Genomic DNA, 6,000 nt, shown 5'->3' with positions numbered 1-6,000 from the left:
TGGACCGGCCGACTCCGACCATCCCCGACGGCGACCCGCACATCGCCGTGACCCTCGGGACCTCCCCTACGTCCTCGACCACCTCACCAGAACAGTCTCGCCACCGGTAAGCCCCTCCGCCCCTTTCTTCCTCCGCGACCACTGTTCCATTAGGGAAGGACCGCGGGTTCGATTTCCAGAAACCCTAGGGGGTTTTCTGTAGAGCCGTAAACTCATGTGAATAGTGCACCGGGGACCTGTCTGTAATTCATTTAAGATCTTTCGCCAGGGACCCCAGCGCAAAACTGTTTTCCTTTATCCAATTCTATTTAACCTTTTTAAATTCAGTAGAGAACTTAGAAAATTTATATCTTGAGTTATATTCAACCAAATTTAACCAAACCAATTTTGGTGGATTTAAAATATTATGGACTATCAATTAAAAATACTAAACTCCATGCTTTCTGTTTTAAATTTTAGAGTTTGAAATTGATCAAGGAAAATGACCAAACCTTATTAAATTAAAGAAAATTAGTTATGCTTCTATGCTGAAGTTAAGAAAATTTGTAGATATTCAAACCCTATTTAGACACTGTTTAAAAATATGGAACACCCCAGTATTGATGATTTAAGTAGGGATATCTATTAAAAGCCATTTTTGCCCAAAACTTAAGAAAATCAGAAGGGCATTAGAAAATAATGAACAGTGAATGCAATTATTTTTCCCAATCTACTTAAGTAACAGAGAACCTAGGAAAAATAAAGGGATCCCTAGTCCAGAACAGATTCAAAGTGAAATGTTTTATTAAGCACTAACCAACTAGAAAAACAATTATTAGAATTATGAAAACAATTTCAAAATTATTAATAAAAATCCAGTGGACTTGTAACCACTAGAACCCCACTACAAAAATGATAAACACCTCAGTCCATCATTTTAAGTAGTGTAAACAAATAGAACTTGATATTAAGCCATATTTCAAGTAAATCATAAGTAAGCCCAAAAGAGTGCAATAATGGGAAAATAAATTTTTACTAGATCAATAATGAAATAGGCCACCAGAGAAAAATGCAAAACCCAATTGAAAGCTGGAAAATAATACCCATTGCCAATACTTCATGAAAAAGGCCATTTCATCCAAATAATTCCTACCACCCTTCCTTTGAGCAAAAAGTTGCCAAACTTCAGAATGTTTGCTCTTGCACAAAGAAGAAGATAGGAAAAATTTGAAATCTGTTGTTTGATATTTTTCTAGTATAATGGTAGTAGAAAGCACCCCTTTGGCTAGAAACTTTAGAAAATCGTAGCAACATAACTAATAAATATTAATGGCCAAAAAATTATACAAAGTCATGTTATAACATCTAGATGCCAGCAAAAATATTTCTTAGAGAATAACCCTTTGTTAAAAAGGAGTTGTAGTTCAGAACACCCCCCTCTGCCCTAATATTTGATAATTTTATACAGAGAGAACCCCTCACTTTTTGAACCCCAAATTTTGAGACAGAAACTTATACACCAGTGAGAAGCCACTGTAATTTTTGCAGAATTTTTAGAAATTTATCTTGTAGTTCAAACTCTCCTTAAAAGTATAAAAGAAATGAGAAGGGGAATAATAAATCTCACTCTAATGATTCAGCTAGAAACCCTAATGAACTCTCACTAAGACATTAGAGGGAAATTAGTAGAACACCAAAATAAACTTACCAATTAGCTTAACCAAGCTTGACCCTAAGTTGCTAAGTATGCCACAAGAATCTTCAGTAGCAGATTAAGCTCTACCTTATTAAACTGATCATTCACCATTAAAGTTTAATTGCTAAACTGTACATCATACCATGCATATATCTTACTCATTGCATTCATTAGATTGCAATCTCGCTGACGGAGAGTACATGCTCATCCCTGAGCAAAGAACTGTCCAAGAGGAAGATCAGGAGCAAGCTTCCGAGACTGTCATCGAGGATCTCCGTGCAGCCTCAGCAATTGAAGGCAAGCCCCAGTTTTATGCATAACCATATCTATATATACTACTTTAGTACTCTTAATGTTTGTAGGATTGTAATGTGCACTTAAGTGTAGGAGTTGTCTGAAACCTCTAGTTGCATGAACTTAGGATTCCTTTTTGAGATGGATACTAGTATGCTAGGTCGAGTAGCTGCTTTGCTAATCAAGATCTCGGTAGAAGTCGAGTGATTTTTCTAGCACTCGCGCGAGGTCAGGAATTGATTGTATTCATCTTGATAACGGGATATATAATGGTCTATGGATTTGGATCCAGGGAGGATGCCTTGTCCAGGAGATGGGAAAAGGGAATTAAGGATTAATGTGTGGATACCTGAGTCAAGCTTTTGAACGTACTAAACACATGTCGGGAAATATGGTAACTGGTAAACCTAGTACCTGAGTGAAGCCGGGCACGGACTTTATCTCTCACGCGACCTGAGACTGGGTCTCCCATGCTAGCTATGGTGGGTACAAGTGCGGTCACTGCACGGCGACGGCCGGGGTTAGTGGAGCATTGTATGCCAAGGCAGTGAGGCCTGGCCACGAACGGGGAATCAATGGGGACGGTTGACGTGTGTGGGGACGGAGTGCCCCTACATGTCGTGTGTTTAGGTTTACCTTGCAAGGTTAAAACTCGATTCGAATCGTCTGCTTCTCACAGCTAATGAGACTGCTTGACCCGTTGTACTACATCGAGTAAGAAGTGAAATGAGGTTACATGAGATAACATGTTGTATGTACTAAATGCTTGTTACCATGTATGCTTAGAAGGTGCAAACTTAGTTGAGATAATGATGCTAGAATTTGAAAAGCTAAAATTTGATTTTAGATACAGCTAGTGCTTTTGGCAAACCAAACCCCTCCGCCAAACAACTGCATGGTCTAGAGGTAGAGGAGTAGTTTCCTCACACCGGGTAAGTCTAGCTGAGTATTAGTATACTCAGCCTTGCTTCTGGCATAATTCTTGCAGGTACGCTTCAGGATATGGTTGATGGTGTGACTTGGCCTACCACCCTGCCAGCGGGTTGGACGGTCGAGTGGGATGCTGCTCCAGCAGGAGAGGAGCAGGAGGAGTAGTAGGCTAGGCCTTGCCCCTTTCCTCGCTATCGACGATATCAATTATCCGCTGCAATTTATTTGTGAACTTATTTCAACTACTTGAAGAACTCCGATTCATGTAATAACTCCAGTACTTTAATTCGAGGTTTTCTATTTTATTGTATTTCTTCTGTGACTCACCTTCGAGTGAGATTGTGGTATTTGATCCTGGTTAAGTGGCTTTATCAGACTAGATCTGAGAGACTGATGGGTTATTCCGATTTAAGTGTGTTGCGGCCCCTGAGGCGTGACTTAGGCACTTAAGCTGGAATAATTCGGGCGGTTCCGCCACAATCTAGCGCCCCATCTGGTCTCGCTTTGGCCTCCGAAGGACGAAGGTGGTTATTGAAAGTGACGTCGAAGCATGCCAGAAGGCCTTTAGCAATGTTTGTGCTTTCATTAGCACAAGAGATATAATCCAAGAGCACATTGCCTATAGGGTGTGGCCACTTGTGGATAGCTGGGAAATGCCAAAAGAGACTACTGCTGAATCCAGTGAAGGTGGCCTAGTTCGATTGAAATATACCTTCAGATACAGAGAGAAGTTCGATGACCAAATGATGACTGGTTGAAATGCATTGAAGCTACTAGCGACGAGCTGCTTGGGACATACTACAGGGCTGAAGATGATGCCTTGTCCGCAGCCTTCGGGGGTCAGGGCAAGAAAAGATTGAACAGGGTTTTTGATGCAATTGGCTTTATATATCCTGACTACTGCTACCCGTTGAGAAAAGGAAAAAGAGGAAAATTGCTGCTTCAGCCACCACAGCTGTGCCAAAGGGCAAGAAAATAAAGGTTTTTACCCACCGGCCTCGATATATTGAAATGGCCGTAGTGCCTAAATTTGGTGAAGGGACCTCTTCTACTGCCGAAGCAAAACAAGCTGCTCCCACCGCCCAGAGCGCTGAAGGATCGATTGTGGTACCGAAGGTGCCTACAGTCGGGCCAGCTGAAGCCAAAGATGATGTGGCCAGAGAGCCAGAATTGGAAAAAACAGTGACAACACCGTCAGAGGCAGAATTGCCGAAGGTGCCAAAGGCTCCTGCCGCAACTCCCAAGATGAGGAGGATGGCCAGCGTGCTAGATGCTATCATGGAGACCACAAAAACCTTGACCCCTGCTCCTATTAAGAAAGTTGCCGAAGCTGTCACAGCCCAGGCCGAATGAGAGCACCTAGAGGGGGGGGTGAATAGGTGATCCTGTAAAAACTTAAAAACTCAAAGCCACAAACTTGATTAAGTGTTAGGACAATAAAGCCAAGTGTCTAGAGAAGAGTTCTTGCTAAACATGATAACCACAAGGAAATCAACACAGAGAGGCACAGTGGTTTATCCCGTGGTTCGGCCAAGTCCAACACTTGCCTACTCCACGTTGTGGCGTCCCAACGGACGAGGGTTGCACTCAACCCCTTTCAAACGGTCCAAAGACCCACTTGAATACCACGGTGTTTCTCTTCCCTTCACTATATCCCGTTTGCGAGGAATCTCCACAACTTGGAGCCTCTCGCCCTTATAATTTGATTATCACAAATAAGCACGGAAGTAAGGATGGGATGAGCAACACACACAAGACACAAAATCAGAGCAACAACACGCACACAAGTCACAACTTGAGCTCGCAACACAACTCAAAGAGTTCTCTACTCAAATGGAGCTCTAGTTGCTATCACAAAGAATCAAAAGCGCGGAAATAAAGTCTTGGTGCTTAGGGATGCTCAAAGAATCCTTGGTGTACTCCTCCATGCGCCTAGGGGTCCATTTTATAGCCCCAAGGCAGCTAGGAGCCGTTGGAAGCAATCCAGGAAGGCAAATCTTGCCTTCTGTCGGGTGGCGCACCGGACAGTCCGGTGCACCACCGGACACTGTCCGGTGCAGATTGCTTTCCTTATTTGGTGCAGCCGACCATTGAAGATTTGGAGCCGTTGGCGCACCGGACACTGTTCGGTGCACACCAGACAGTCCGGTGCCCCCATCCGACCGTTGGCTCTGCCACGTGTCACGCGCGGATTGCGCGGCCGACCGTTGGCGCGCCCGCCGTTGGCTCACCGGACAGTTCGGTGCCTCACCGGACAGTCCGGTGAATTATAGCCGTACGCTGTTGACTTGGTTCCCGAGAGCAGCGACTTCGCCGCAGACGACTCACCGGACAGTCCGGTGCACCACCCGACAGTCCGGTGATTTATAGCCGTACGCCGCCGTCGAGACCCGAGAGCAGGCAGTTCACCGAGACTGGTCCTGGCACACCAGACACTGTCCGGTGCACCACCGGACACTGTCCGTTGCATCACCGGACAGTCCGGTGCACCCAGACCGAACAACCTTTTGGCTAAACATAGCCAACTAATCTCCAAAGTGATTTCTCCTGTTTCTAGCACTTAGACACAACACATTAGTCTTCAAAACAATGGACTAAGACTAGAAACATACCTTTAATCTTGATTTGTACTTCTTGAATCTTTGGCACAAATATAACTCAAAGCATGTTTGTGTGAAGCCCTAAATCACCAAAATCTTATAGAATTGGCCCAAGGGCACATTTCCCTATCAATCTCCCCCTTTTTGGTGATTTATGCCAACACAACAAAAAGCAACTAAAGAAGTGCAACACCAATGCAAATGAGAACAAAAATTTGTATTTGCTTCAAATTTGACATATTTGGATCATTATTTGTCACCACTTGGTTTGTTTTTGCAAATCAAACTCAATTTCCTATCTCTAAGTCAAAGTCACTTGTTGAGGCATAGAGAGAGGTATTCCAAGAGAAATTGATCAAAGATTCAAAAACTCCCCCTTTTTCCCATAATCAAACATTCTCCCCACAAGAGACAAACTTTTGACAATAAGAGACTATAAGAGTATTTTGACAAAACAAAAGCTCTACTCTACTATTTTCAAAATTCTCAAGTGGTAGCTGA

This window comes from Zea mays, chromosome 5 (assembly GCF_902167145.1).
Source record: "Zea mays cultivar B73 chromosome 5, Zm-B73-REFERENCE-NAM-5.0, whole genome shotgun sequence".
NCBI classification, from domain to species: Eukaryota; Viridiplantae; Streptophyta; class Magnoliopsida; order Poales; family Poaceae; genus Zea; species Zea mays.
Note: the sequence above shows the minus strand (reverse complement) of the source record.